Genomic DNA, 14,308 nt, shown 5'->3' on the forward strand with positions numbered 1-14,308 from the left:
GAAGGGCCAGGGAGGTAGGAAAGAGACAGGTAGGGAGGTCAGTCGATATTTTGAGCAGATAACACAATCTGTTACACGAGGGAAAGCTTTTACCCCTTGGGATGTGCCTCTCACTTTCCATAAGTGTATTTTTGCTGGCATTAAGTTAGATCCTCCACCCTGGGCCCTCTCACCCAATAAAGCCTCTCTCTACATTTTCCCCTATTCCTCTTACTAAGGCAGCTGCCGTTGGTGGCCTTTTACATACTTTAGAGTCTGGAGAATATACCTGTCTCCTACTTTCACTAAAAATGAAGTCTATTTTTTTTTTTTTAATTCTCCTTGTTGTCTTTGGATGGTTTCCAGGAGCAAGGGGGACATGCTGACGAAGGCAGCTACACACACACAGAAATCTCCACTCTGCCTCGAGCTCCGAGTCTTCGCCAGGGCAGGCTGTCGCGTGGAACACGAAAAGCCCACAGACTGTAACTTGACTAGCAGGATTCAATGTGTGAAAAATGTTATGGTTTTAGATTTGTAGAATCAAGTTAGGCCTTTTCTTTTTACACGAGGGCCAATAATTACTTTAATTTTTTTCTTCTTTGTACAGTTGAGATATTAGTGATAGAATAATACATGATTGTTCTGTGATTACTCTGTAGCGAGGCTGCAAAATATCCAGGAAAATGACCATCGGCATGAAATCAGTTACTTGTTGCCCGTTTTCCCGTTTCTTTTCTGTTCTCCCCTCCAGGTTCGTTAGTAACCGATGCCACTGGGTTTGCATGGTTCACCTGGGCTATCCTAACACCTGCGCGCCGTTCATAACACCGTCCTCCCCGCTCAGCCTTCACTGCCAATACACTCTGGGCTATGAGTCAGCCTTCTGGATGGTACCTCTCATGTACACTTATTCATTCAATTAACAAATATTTACCCTGGGCCTAATTTCTCCAGCAACTACCTTTCTCCCACTGCGACCACAAATAGACAGCTAATTCAAAGGAAAAACAATTTAATGTTGGATGGAAAGGAAGGTGACATCTTTTGATCTCCAGCTCATCCTCAAAGAAAAACTGTGGAGCCTGCTAAAGCCATAGATGGGTTCAAATTTCTTTCTCAGCTTTACTCGCTTTGCAACTATAAACTCAAGCAACAAAAAAGATCCTCAGGACACGAAAACATTCAAAATGGTAACTAATGGATCATGAATATTATGTCACAAATCATGGCAAATGACAATGCTGTGCATCCCTCCCTCCTTCCTGCTCCCACAGCCATCCTGAGGATACTTTTGCCAAATCACTTTTCACTGAGCTCAGCTGCAGGTGCCAGAGTTCCATATATGTCAGATATTTGTCTACGCTCAAATCCCAGATTTGCCAATTGAAGAAAAGAATCCCCCACAGGCACTTTGAGATGTAGGAACCACAGAATGTGTTAATTGGTAAGCAAAACACATTTTGTAATAATCAGACATTCTTCTGGAGTAGAGGAGGCAGGTGTGAGGAACAAGAAACTAGAGATGTCTGACACTAATAATAAAGTGTTGCATGGGGAAAATGTCATGAGGACTTCTCAGGCCACAGGGACTGGGTATAAGAAATATGCAGCCCCCTCCGTCCACTTTCACTTCCTCTCTTTGCCTAGCGTCATGGGCAATGAGAACTTTTTCTACGCTAAGAAAAACAACACAGGCATTCTGATAAGTGACAGCTCCACAGCCTCGAGACCAGTTACCTGATCCAGAGTGATGGGGCCACTGGTGAACTGGAAGGTGCACGGGTGTCTAAAGGAGGCAGATGCCACCCAGCTCCAGCTGGAGGCCACCATGCGGGAATGTGGCCCAGTGTGAGCAGGAAAACAAAGGTAAATCAAGGTTCTTAATATGAAGTCCCCTGATTTTTAGATGTTGAAAATTCATTTTATTTTTCAAAATACCATGCATGCCAAGCAAAACAGTTTGACCCACGGGTCACCTGTCTGTGACCTAGACACAGAGAGGAGGAGGTAGGCTTTTATATCACTATATCCACTTACGCTAGCAATTTTAAAGACATTGATCCCACTACTGAAAATATTGCATGAAAATGCTCCCGTGGGCCCAGGCCCCTTTACAAGGATGGGGCAATTTGTTGGTTTGGGCTCTTAGTGAGCAATTTGTGAAATTATCTTCCTTAAGATCACAGTAAGTACCTGGCACTAATTCCCCATTGCCAGTATAATGTTTACAATGGGGCAAAGGGTGGTTTTGTTTAAAAGGGAAGAAAATTCACCATCGTTGATTTTTGTGCATCAGACAAATAGCAGCAGTCAAAGTTGCTTTGTGCTCCGAGTGCCTGTCGTAGACGAGGGGAAACGCTCATGCAAACAGGAGCTCCCTGAATGTCCAGTCCTGGGCTGGAGCCAATTGTCTCCCAGGGATGAGGGGCATCCGTCAAGCTCTGCTGTAGTCTCCTGCTGGGTCTCTCTGCAGCCTCCAGGTTCACGCTTAGCTCGTAGCACCTTCCGCTCCATTCTCACTGCTTTCAGATGCCTTTCTTGGTTTGGCATTTTACGGGAAGTCTTGGAAGATCCTCCTGAATGCCACTGAGTGGGGATTGTATCTGCCAGCAAAGGCTCCCCCTATTCCTTTCCCTGGAGTTTACCAAAGACTGTTTTCTTTATGCGATGCTGATAAAAATAGGGCATCCTTTTGAATCCATGCTCTCTGCTTATTGCAGCTCTCTACTCTGGTGTCTTGTGGTTTCCACCACCCTGAGGAATCACGTCCCTCAGGATTTCTGTGCAAGGAAGCTGTCTTTTGTCACCTATCTGCCTCTGTCACTGACTCCACACTTAGAACGCACACAGGTCCACCCCAGCCCTGGTGTCCTCCCACTTATAGACTTCAGTGGCCTAACTACAAAGGATGTCCCTTATTTTTCCAGACACTGTCAGAGCACCCTGCTTCATCTCGTGCTGTGCTACAAAGTGGGCAACACCAAGCTATCAGAGACTTGGTGACCTGCAGCCCTGGGGAAGCTGTAGTCTAAACACCCCTTCAGGTATGTGTGTCCTTGAGGCCTGCATCCAACTCTTGCACCTATAAGTAAGTGCAGAGAGAGGTTAGAATTCTTTTTTTTTTTTTTTTGAGACAGAGTCTCGCTTTGTTGCCCAGGCTAGAGTGAGTGCCGTGGCGCCAGCCTAGCTCACAGCAACCTCAAACTCCTGGGCTTAAGCGATCCTACTGCCTCAGCCTCTCGAGTAGCTGGGACTACAGGCATGTGCCACCATGCCCAGCTACTTTTTTGTATATATATTTTTAGCTGTCCAGATCATTTCTTTCTATTTTTTGTAGAGACGGGGTCTCGCTCTTGTTCAGGCTGGTCTCGAACTCCTGGCCTCAGGTGATCCTCCCATCTTGGCCGCTCAAAGTGCTGGGATTACAGGCACAGCCTTGATTCACCTTTTTTAAGTTACCCAGGCTATGTAGGTAAGTGTGCCTTATCAAAACTGATGGATTTGAGAATACCCTTTGGTTAGAAAAATAGGAAGAATCTTGTGTTTATTTTACTTCAAGGTAAAAATGACACATAGGCTAGTGGGCAGGGCAGGCCAGTACCAGGGACTCAAAGCCAAGGATCTGTCTGAGAGGAGTAAAGGGGAGTAAAAGAAGAGGCCGTGGCACCCTTTACTGGACTCAGGGCATGGATTTCAAATCATATAATCAGTGTAAATTCTAAACTATGACTAAAACAAAAAAGAGTGAGTTGAAAGAACTCAGTTGGACAGTTAGTACACTCAAACATTTGAAAACCACAACTCCTTGTTTTAAAAAGCATAAACTTATATTTGGATAAGCCCTACAAGTTTTCAAAGTATTTTTACATATGTTATCTCATTCATTCTGACAACATCGTGTGAGTTTTATTGAGTATTACTTTTATTCCCATTTTATAGATAAGGAAATGGAGTCATCTGGCAGCAAATATACATGCCCAAAAATGTATGTCTAACAAATGGCCAAGACTGACTTTAAGACATACAATACTATATTTCTTCACGAAAAAACCGCAAGCATAACCTTTTTTCTTTCTTGATGTCATAGCAGATCTTTTAGGAAATAAGGAGTGCAGGGAAGACCCTGGGACAAGAAACGTAATGCACAAAGCGCAGCCTTAGTAATCTTATTAACACCAGTACCTCCCTTAGACCCAGGAGAGCCAGGCCCCAAGCCTCAGGGGGTCCTGCACTTTGGAGTGGCTTCCTAGGAAATGTCCAAGTCCCCCTATGGTCCCTAGGGCCAGCCAGAGCCTGCAGAACCATTCGGGAATGGAGACCCAGACTCAGACCAAGCCCTGGGTGAGCCCCATTCTTCTCTTTGGGTATCCTCTGATCCTTACCTTGCCCTTGGGGTCGGCCAGATACCCTGGGGAGTTTTGAGACTCACATCTACAGCATCGATCTGGGGCCCCGTGGCTGGCGTGTGTTTTATTATGGAATCATGTCAGACTGGTCCAGCAGAATGGGACTGACACACTGATGTGGGGTGACTCCCACTCCTGCCAGACACAGGAAGAGTTCAGGACTCTGGGCCACTGAGGGTCTCCTGCTGACCCTGGGCTTGAGCACGTGTGTGAGCCTGTGCACTGGCTCTTGCCCATCTGTGGTCCTACTGTGAACCTGCCTTTGATCTGCAGCACCTGAAGGCAATGAGGGTAGCGGCCACCCTCCTTTACCCTGTGCACTGCTGGCTGCTAGGGCGATCCCCACTCCCTCTCCAGGGCGACAGCACCTATCTCATCCAAGGGCTCACAATACCCTTGCACGGTAAAGCCAGCTGGTCTTTCTGATCGATGTCCTCTCTTGTCTTCTATTGATGTGGTGACATTATGCTCTTCTGGGTTGGCCTTAAGCTGTGCCAGATGAGGGACAGACATTACCTTGAGAATAGGACCCTTCTCTCTGCTCACCACACTCCACTTATCCTCCCCACTGGTGGGCACGCAGAGAAGGCAGCAGTGCAGTCAGCGCTGGAGGAGGTCTCATTCCGTGGACGCAGTGGGTGAGGCCTTGAGGAGGTCAAGCAAAGCATGATGGGAGGACACACGGGGCTGAGTGGATGCTGTAAAATTCCTGATGGTAAATGCAACGTAGCAAGAAGACAAACCATCATTCACAACTTCTCACATTGTGGATACCATCAGCAAGGCACAGTAACTTTGGAAGTGTCGTTGGAAGCCAGTACGGGTGGTTGCCCTGGTGGATGATGCCATCTCACCAGTGATGCCAGCCAGAATTAAATACATGAAAGAAGAGTTACATTGTTTCATGATTCAGAAGAGCCGTGGCATACTGTGAATGACACCAGCATTGCTATCTTTTCCTTTTGTGGAGAATGTGAAATTAACCAGAAATGGGGCATTGGACAATGAAGAACATGAGAGAGATTTCCTGGATCTGAAGAGGAAGAGATGGTGCCTGGACACCACCCAGAATGTCCAGGTCTACCAACGGGACAACAAACAAGCACTTAAGTACTTCTTCTCTAACTATTCCTGTAGGTCTTTATGATAAATCACTGTACCTCACACAGCACCATGAGTTTTGTAGTATATTTTTTAAGTCAAATTGTTTACATAGACAGGGACCTGGCAAAGCAACGTGTGCCCAAGCACCAGCATGCCCTCGGGGGGCCTGACCCCGACCTAGTTTTCAACATCCGACTCCGTCATGTCCCCAAGATGTGCTCCACAACTCCCCAATCTACAACATATGACTAAGTTAGAGCCCTTCTAGACAATCATGAAAAATAAAATAAAATAAAAAGCAGAACTTTGGTTTGGAATCAGAAAAGTAAGTGAAAACTCTTCCACGGAGGTGCCAGTGGTCCCCTTTGGGGAGGACATGAGAGCCACAGGTGATGTTCATTTCTTGAGTGGGAAGTGGCTACGTGGGGCTCTTTGTGTTACGATAATTCATCGAGTTGTACACTTACGCTTTGTGCCCTTCTCTGGGTGCATGTGATACTTCAATAAAAAGTTTACCACATAAAAATGAAAAAAAATCACCTGTAGATTTGATTAGATTCTGGAGCAAAATTATTCTACAACGTAGACTCCAGTGGTCTGGAGGACTCTGTCCTGGCCTGGCCTAAGGATTAATGTGGTGGATTTGAGGATCAGAGAAGTTCTTTCTTCCAGCTCCCCCCAAACAAGTCAACCTTGCAATTACACTCGGCTCTAGCTGTCTCTCGGCATGTCCCCACCCTGCTTTGTAAAATAGAAATTCTTGTAGCGGTTGTGTCCGGACAAGCACAATGGAGACTGACACACGGGGCTTGGAGAACTTCCCAGAGGTGGTTTAAGAGTGATTATATAACATGTTAAGTCTGTGTTCCTTTTTCAGGCATAACTGAACTTTTGCCAGAATAACTAATTGCCAGGCCTTTCCCACTGACCCAAATACAAACACGGTAAACAAGTTACAGTTCTGAAGCACACTCCAAAAAACAAACAACCTCCCCCAGACCTGGCACTCCTGTGACATCAGAGCCCGCTGTGGGGGACCCCGCACAGGCCCTGAAGGGCACGATACCGAATTACTGAATTACGTCTTTTTAAGTCATCCCACCTGCTGTGAGTTGCAGGGAGAACAGCAATGGATGCAGTGAAATCAAAGAAACGGAAACAACCACCAAAGAACGACTTCCCTTCTGCCCACTGATTTCGGTCAGAGGAAAACGAGTCACTGGAATAAGCCGGCGCGTCTCGGGGACGCCATGGAAGTAGGCGCGTGTGCACGCGCCCAAAGGCCTGAGGAGAAGCAAGCGCGAGGCCTGAAGGAGACTTAATGCCTGCCTTCCTCCCCTGCCACCTCCTGCACTGCTGGTCTTCCCAGAACTCGATTTTGTGGGGAAAGCAGCGAGTGTCCGGCCCATCAGCGGCACGGGATCGGCCATGGGTGCTCCCAGTGGCTGTGTCTGCGTCAGGGCTGGAGCGGGCTCCCTGGGCGACAGCAGCTCTCCCCACACCACGGCCAGTGGCCTCGCTTGGTGGCTGGAGACCAGCCCTGGTGGGAGCGTTTACCACCCCCCCGCCTCCCAGAAACGGAAACCAGTCCTGGTGGGAGCGTATACCCCCCCCCCCCGGAAACGGAAACCAGCCCTGGTGGGAGCGTATACCCCCCCCCCCCCGGAAACGGAAACCAGCCCTGATGGGAGCGTATACCCCCGGAAATGGCAGCTGCCAGCGCGGCCGGGGGGGGGGGGGGGGGGGGGGGGGGGGAGGGGATTGGAAGCAGCGCACCTGGGAGCTGCCCGGCAAATCCCAGGCCCTGTGCAGACCGGAAGGGCAGTTGGCTAACTCACCCAGCCACCTCCTCTAACGAAAGCCACCTACCCTTTGGGCTCCAGCCTGCCTGGAAAGGGGCCGGGAGAATCCCACTGTGTTCTGTTCAGCTTCCGTCACACCTGGAGTGTTGTGATGACACTTTAAGGACAATATAGGGGCATGGCAATGTAGGCACCATGCGTGGCATATGAAAAATACCTAAGTACATTTTATCTAGGAAACGGGTGGACCCAGTACAGATGCCTGTCCCCAAATGTCTAGGGGACATTCATGCATTCAGAAAATATTCATGGAAAACTTTCTGGGCACAAAGTGGGGATTCGGTGGGGAACAGGGTAGCACAGGGTCAGCCCTCTCGAGTTTACATTCAGGTGGAGGAAAATGATGAAAACAAGTAAGCATATTTTTTTAAAACATGAGCTTAAAAACCCTGGGAAGGAAATAAGAGAATGAGGTAGAAAATGCCACAGGAACACTTAGGTATTGTGGCCAGAGACGGATGTGACACAAAGCTGAGACCCAAAGAAAGAGAAGGAACCGCACGTGAGGAGAGGGGCAGAGAGCGAGCTAGGAGGGGCCGCGGGTGCCAAGTGCATGGGGGCTGGGGGATAGCGGGGAGGAAGACCCAGGCCAGGACCGGAGGGCTGGGGTAGGTCACACTGGCCTCGAGAGCCGTGGGGAGGAAGCTGGCCTGATTCCAAGAGCAGGGACAAGCCACTGGAGATGTTAAGTGGGAAGTGGTTTGACCGCATTTATGTTGGGAGCAGACCAGGAACCGGTGAGGGGGTCTGTGTGCACAGCGGGGAGGCTGGGTGTGGTGGGGGGAGGGCTGGGATGGCCTGGGGACCCCAGAGACCAGACTCAGGGCCGTGGGTGGAAGTTAGGAGGAGGTGGGGGTCAGGGGGTCAGTTCACATGAAGGAGGAACTCTTGGGGTTTGACTCTCAGCCATGCCACACTTAGCGTGTGCCTACCCCACCCGGTTATGGCATCAAAGGCGCCACAACGCACAGATCCAGGAGATGCCCTTCAGGTCACCGTCTGCGCATGCAGTGTGCACCCTGGCCAGCACACCTGGTGACCCAGCGTGACACAAAGTGGGTGCTCCATAAATGCTAGCTACTATCAATAACACTGTGTATTAAATTCCCCACGATGTGGTAAACTTGTACTGAGAAATGATGGCCACACAGCAGGGTCACTGCAGGGGACAGCAAAGGTAGAGGGTTGAATGTGATGCCCTTGACCCGTCCCTCCAAGGACAATTTATAATTCTTTTATTGTATCTCTGTTATTATCCCTTCTACCATAGTCCCTATCTTTATCTCATTCTCCCTCCTCCCTTTCCTGTTAACACCTTTCTGCCCTTGAGCAAAGCAAAGGCAGGTTCTCACTTGCCCTCCCACCAAGGCCAAGGCCCGTTTGTTTCTGCCAGTAAATAAATCACTTCCTTGGGCTTGGGAGATACCGTGGACTTTGAGTGCGGCTCCTTCGACAGAGCAGACGGCAACACCTGCTACCCCTCCTGGAAATGTTGTCTTGGGGGGAACAAAGGAAGACACACACCCTGCTTCTGTAATCCGGCTCTGACAGAAGCATTCAGGTGTGTTGGTTCCAAGATAAGACTCACTCACCCCTCCCTGCTCAGTCACTGTCCCCCAGTGTGTACTGATTGAACGCCTACTGTGTACCAAGGCTGCTCTAGGAACTGGGGACACAGCAGCACCATCGTCAATAAAACAGACAAGGTCTTTGCCTTCACTGAGCTTACATCTTCTAGATGGGGAAGACACACTCTTAGCAATCATAAACAGGTAAAATAATTTCAGATAATGATAAATGCTTCAACAAATAAAATAAGATGGGGAGTCATGGGTCATCGCCCTAGATAAGGCGGTTATAGAAGTTCAAGTTTTAAGAGGCATCCAGGTCTAGTGCCAAGAGAGAAGCAAAACAAGACTAGAACAACAAAGGTGCCAGAGAAATGGAATGATATGGGTGGGAGGATGCAGCTTCATTTCCACAGGGCTAATAAAATTTGTAGGCACTCGGAGATGTTTTCAAAACTATTTGCTAAACTCAGTAAATGGGCAGAGCCCTGAAATATGGGTTGAAATTACTGATTTTTCTGTTTCCAATTCTTCAACAGTGCTAAGTATAGTGCTTTAGACATGATAGGAACTTGGTAAACAAATATTTGCTATATTTGTTGGCTTGAACTGTTTTGAATTAACCCAAGAAGTAGAACAGACTGGGGGAAAAGTTACTTGTATAGAGAAGTTCATGGATGGCGAGTCCACGAGGGGCATCATCCTCCATCCTCCCACCTAGAGAGGTGTTTCTGACCAAAGAAGAAGCAATCCAGATAGTCAGGCTGGCTGCAGAGTGGCAAGGACGCGTAGGGTGAGACAAGGTAACCCAAATATGGAAACACTCTCTAGAAGTGATGGGGTGTCAGCCGTCAACCACCTGCAGAGGCGTCCACCTGGACACTGTCTGGAAAGTCGAGTCAAGGCGATCCCAGAGAAGTGCGACCCAGACAAGCAGGGTATGAAACCAGGCCTGGGAGCTGGGCTGGAACCCTTCTTTCTCCCTTCCCAGGGGCAGTGGTCTTCAGAATGCAGTAAAAGAGGGTCTCACATAGGGAGAATATTTGGTGTATCTCCAGGAGACAAGTATGTGTGGGCCTGCCAGTGTGATTATTCTTCTATTTGGCAAATCTGTGTCTCTCGTGAACACTACTATCCGGTGAAATTCCCTTGCTCAGATTTCTTGTTCACAAAACAACCTTATAATTTCAGGCTTCCCACGAATAGAGTGTACTGACTAGCCAGTATGACCACATGGCTGCCCATGGCAGCTCTATTCTTACTAAACAGCAATCATCAGCATTCTGGTTTATACATCAATCTTGTGTGAGATTTCTTAATGGGAGTCAGTTGTTTTGAGCCTGATCACCTCTGAGGGCACTGACCAAATCAAATTTCTTTACATGAGTGCAACTGAGGACCAGATGTGGGTATTATTTCCTTAAGAGATCATTCTGGGGTCAGCTGGCCTTATTCTACATTTCTGGTTTGTCTCTTTCTAATCTCACCACCTAGATTTGATTCCTGTACACTGGCCAGATGGTCTCTGCATAATGGGGCTTGAAGAGTAATAATCCAACCTGATTTCTAGGTGTCATCTATTTGAAAATAATGGTGTAAATGTGTAAACATAATAGAGATCACATACATCTCCCTGGAACCTGATTAAACAGTTTCATTAAACTGTTGATTTCCTTGAGCCTAGAAGGTGGCTAAGATGTCCTACAACAGCAATTCCCAAAGCCCATTCCAGGGACTACCAGTGTCATGAAACAAATGAGTACGAATCATCTGGGAAATTCTGGGTGAGGCAAAGTTAAACCGTGTTTATTTTTGTTCTTGTTGTGGTTGCTTGTTTGTTTTTTAAACACAGCACTCTTTCCAGCCTTATTTTAACCTTGATTAACAAGGTTAGTTGACTATCCAAAATGAGATATGTTATAAAGCTTTTCCCAAAATGATTTGACCAGAAATCTCTTTTCTTGAGAAGCCTTGCTCAGAACTTGTGTACCAAGGGAGACACTCTGGAAAACACGACTCTTCAGTACTTTTCCAAAATCTCTCATGACATCAAGTCTCAACCAAGGAGAGATGCCAACAAGCCGTAGCTCACCGGGCCTGCCACACTGTCACAGAAGGGGAACTTCAGGTGAGGGAAGGAAAGAAGAGTTATGTGGGGCTTTGTAGGGCACAGGGAGCAGGACGGGAAGTAAAAGGTACCTCCTGGCAGCAAGAGAACGCCAGCGGCTCCCACGTACCTGAGGCTCCTCGCTGGCCTGTGGGACGCAGACACCAGTATGGGAACCCGGTGGAAACTGCGCCCCTGGAGTGGCGCGACACAGTCGCCCTGCAGCATGGACAAGAAGAGGGCTGAGATAAACATTTGAGGAGAAACATAAATTTACATTTCTTGCAAAAAATGCAGAGAAGTCCTCTTTATCTTTCATTAATTACCAAATAGTCGCTCACAGAGAGGGGGGCCACCCCCCCACTCCCCAACCCATCCCCGCCATGGTCGCTCCCATCGTGAGAACTGTCTGAATTGCTTCTGCGCCTAACAGGAGCTGAATGAAATAAAAAGCAAAACCTTCTGTTCAAAAAATTATTGTCTAAAATGTCATATCTCCCTTCTACTGGGAGAAGAGAGTGCATCGTGAAGTGTGTTTCAATTTCTATAAATACACAAAGAAAAGCTGGACATGTTTCCTGCGATAAACAACTCCAGCATTTGGCCATGTCAATCAAAAGAGAAACTAAAGAGAAAAATTCAAAGAAAAGCAAAGAAAACCCCTGTAACCCCAAAGGGAAGTCTCCCTGTGTACGATATAAGCTGAACAACTCTTGACCTTTTAAAAAATCCGATTAGTAAAATTTTGTAGGATATTTAAAAACCAGCATATATGCTAGAGAAGTTTGTTCCTTTCTGCAGGCTTTTTAATGAAATAGAGGAGGTAATCGTGGTGGGAGGTGCAACTCAGCAGTCAGCTCTTCCTAATTTTGAAGCCATTAAAGTGCAAGTAAAAATGTCCCGAGACTCAGGGCACCATTTCCCTTGTTTATAGATTAGTGATTTAGAAACTTTCTTAATTTCAGAAAAAAAAAAATGATCTCCAGGCTGAGGCTTTACAGACTAACTTTCAGACTAATTAATTTTTATTTATTTGTTTGCTTTTTAGCAGTTGAGTTATAAAAGTCTCAAAAAGGCTGGGCATGAAAGCTGCTGATGCAGCCAAAAGACAGCAGCCTGGAGCTCTTGTTCCGGGTAAGTCCTGCCTAGGCTGGGCCTGCAGCTGGTGCAGACTCCCTCGGCAAGGCCTGTTTGCTGAGTGCACAAACTGTCTCATAAAGTCCTCTAAACATTTGCAGCAGCGCGTCCTAACCGCGGGCAGGGTGTAAAAGCGCGCGTGCGCACATACACACACTCCAAAACCAAGGAGAGAGAATAAAACCTAGGACAATACAATCCAGTTCTGCCCTTCTCTTTCTGGAAACTCCTCAGAGCTGGAGTTTGGGACAGTGGCCCAGACATAAATTTTCCATTCGCCCTCTGGCTACATAACCCACCTGGCTTTAACGTTAACGCATCTCCTGGTAAAGCCCGAGATGGGGAGGCATCACGGAGACGGGGGTAGTTTCTCTCTGCTGTTTCCTGCAGCTGCCTCGGGGGCCCCTCTGCAGGGAGGCGCACAGACCCTCCCCACGTTAGGAGGCAAAAAAGCATCTTTTACTTGGCACAACCTGGGCAGCCGAACTTGCTTTTCACAGACACCTACGTACCCACACCCAGATATCGCGTCCTTCGAGCCCGCGAGACTCAGCCCTGAGTGTCGCGAGAACTCAGGAAAACTCGAGCAAGCGGCGGCTCCTCCCTCCAGTCACCAATAAACCAGCCAGGCAGATCCAACACGCGCAAACGCTGGATTTCCTGGATTCAGGAGTGGCATTTCTAGAAAGACATACTAACAAGTAATAACCTTTCGGGGAAAAGCAAACTGCCACCCAGTGTGTGCACCAGGATGCACATGCGATGGAACCTGACCTCAGACGCCGGCCTGTGAGGAGCAGGCCACTGGCGGCCACAGCAGTGCGGTGGCCACAGCGATGGCGGTGCCGCCCTCCTCCGCACCCCTGCCTGGGCACCGGCGCTCCCCGGGAACGGTTCCACCCGCCTCCCGCACGAGATCGCATTTCATTTGTACCACAGTCCCCGTGATGTGGATGTCGTTATTCCCATTTTTACACAGCAGGAAACAGAGAGAGACAGTCAGCAACTCCCCAAAGGTGAGAAAGCTGGTAAGTTAGGGAGCTGGCGTGACAGCCCCGCGAGAGAAGCAACAGAGAGCTCTGGGGTTAGAACCCTGGCCCTCCTACTTGCAAGCCGTGTGGCTTTAGGCAAAAGACATAATCTCTTTGTTCCTCAGTTTCCATATCTGTAAAATGGAAACTAATAATAGCACTTACCTCGCAGGGCTTTTTTTTTTTTTTTTTGGCGTGATGATTTGAAGAAAAGGGCTATCTTAAAGCTCACAAGTGACAATGTACTAGAAGCACTTAACTAGGTGCCTGGTACACACATTGAAAATGCACAGTAAATGGAAGCTAGTGCTCTTTTATTATTCTGAGGGTGATGTGGGAAATGCTTTATCAATACCAGATAATTAACAGGCCAGTTAGGTGGTAAGGATGACCGGCTTCAAAGGTTCAGATTTTACTGGTCTTGTTCCGCTAAAAGTAAACTGTGCAATGGAACACGTCTTTGCCAGGATTCATGACACGCTCGTCACCAAGAAGGCAGAGGAAACAACAAGGGGACTTCTATTCTTGACTCAGATCTGACGAAAAAGAACTTGATGCCCATTGTGTAATTTCCAGGAACCCAGAGAAACAAATGACTGTGTCATTGTGGATCAAACTGAAGTAAGGAACCATCAGGCTGAGCTGACCTGAACCTGGACTTGGGAAAATAGGCCTCAGAAAGTTCAGAAAAAGGACAAGGATGCCCCCCAGGCCAGAAATATGATTCACAAGAAAGGGAAATTCTGAAAAAACAAACAAAAAAAAACAGCATTAGATTGTATGTTCATAAACAATTCCTGTGTAAAAGAACAGTGATGGCAGCCACGGAAAAACTGAATTGTTGAGATTTCAACAGGACGTGTCTAAAGGGCAGAGGATGCACACCTGGGGGCCGTGCCCTGCGCTTGGAGGCAGGTGGGAGGGGTGGGCCGATGACTCTCATTAGAGATGAGGCATTATTCTGTTTTATCCTTCACAACATTAAAAGGTAGATGTTATGAGTTTTGTGCCAAAAAGAAGAAAAAACCTCAAAAACTGTTTTATAAGTACAAAATTAAAATAACTATCTTCTTCCCTGCGTGGTGCTATGGATCTTAACACAGTCAAGTAT

This window comes from Lemur catta, chromosome 5 (assembly GCF_020740605.2).
Source record: "Lemur catta isolate mLemCat1 chromosome 5, mLemCat1.pri, whole genome shotgun sequence".
Taxonomy (NCBI): domain Eukaryota; kingdom Metazoa; phylum Chordata; class Mammalia; order Primates; family Lemuridae; genus Lemur; species Lemur catta.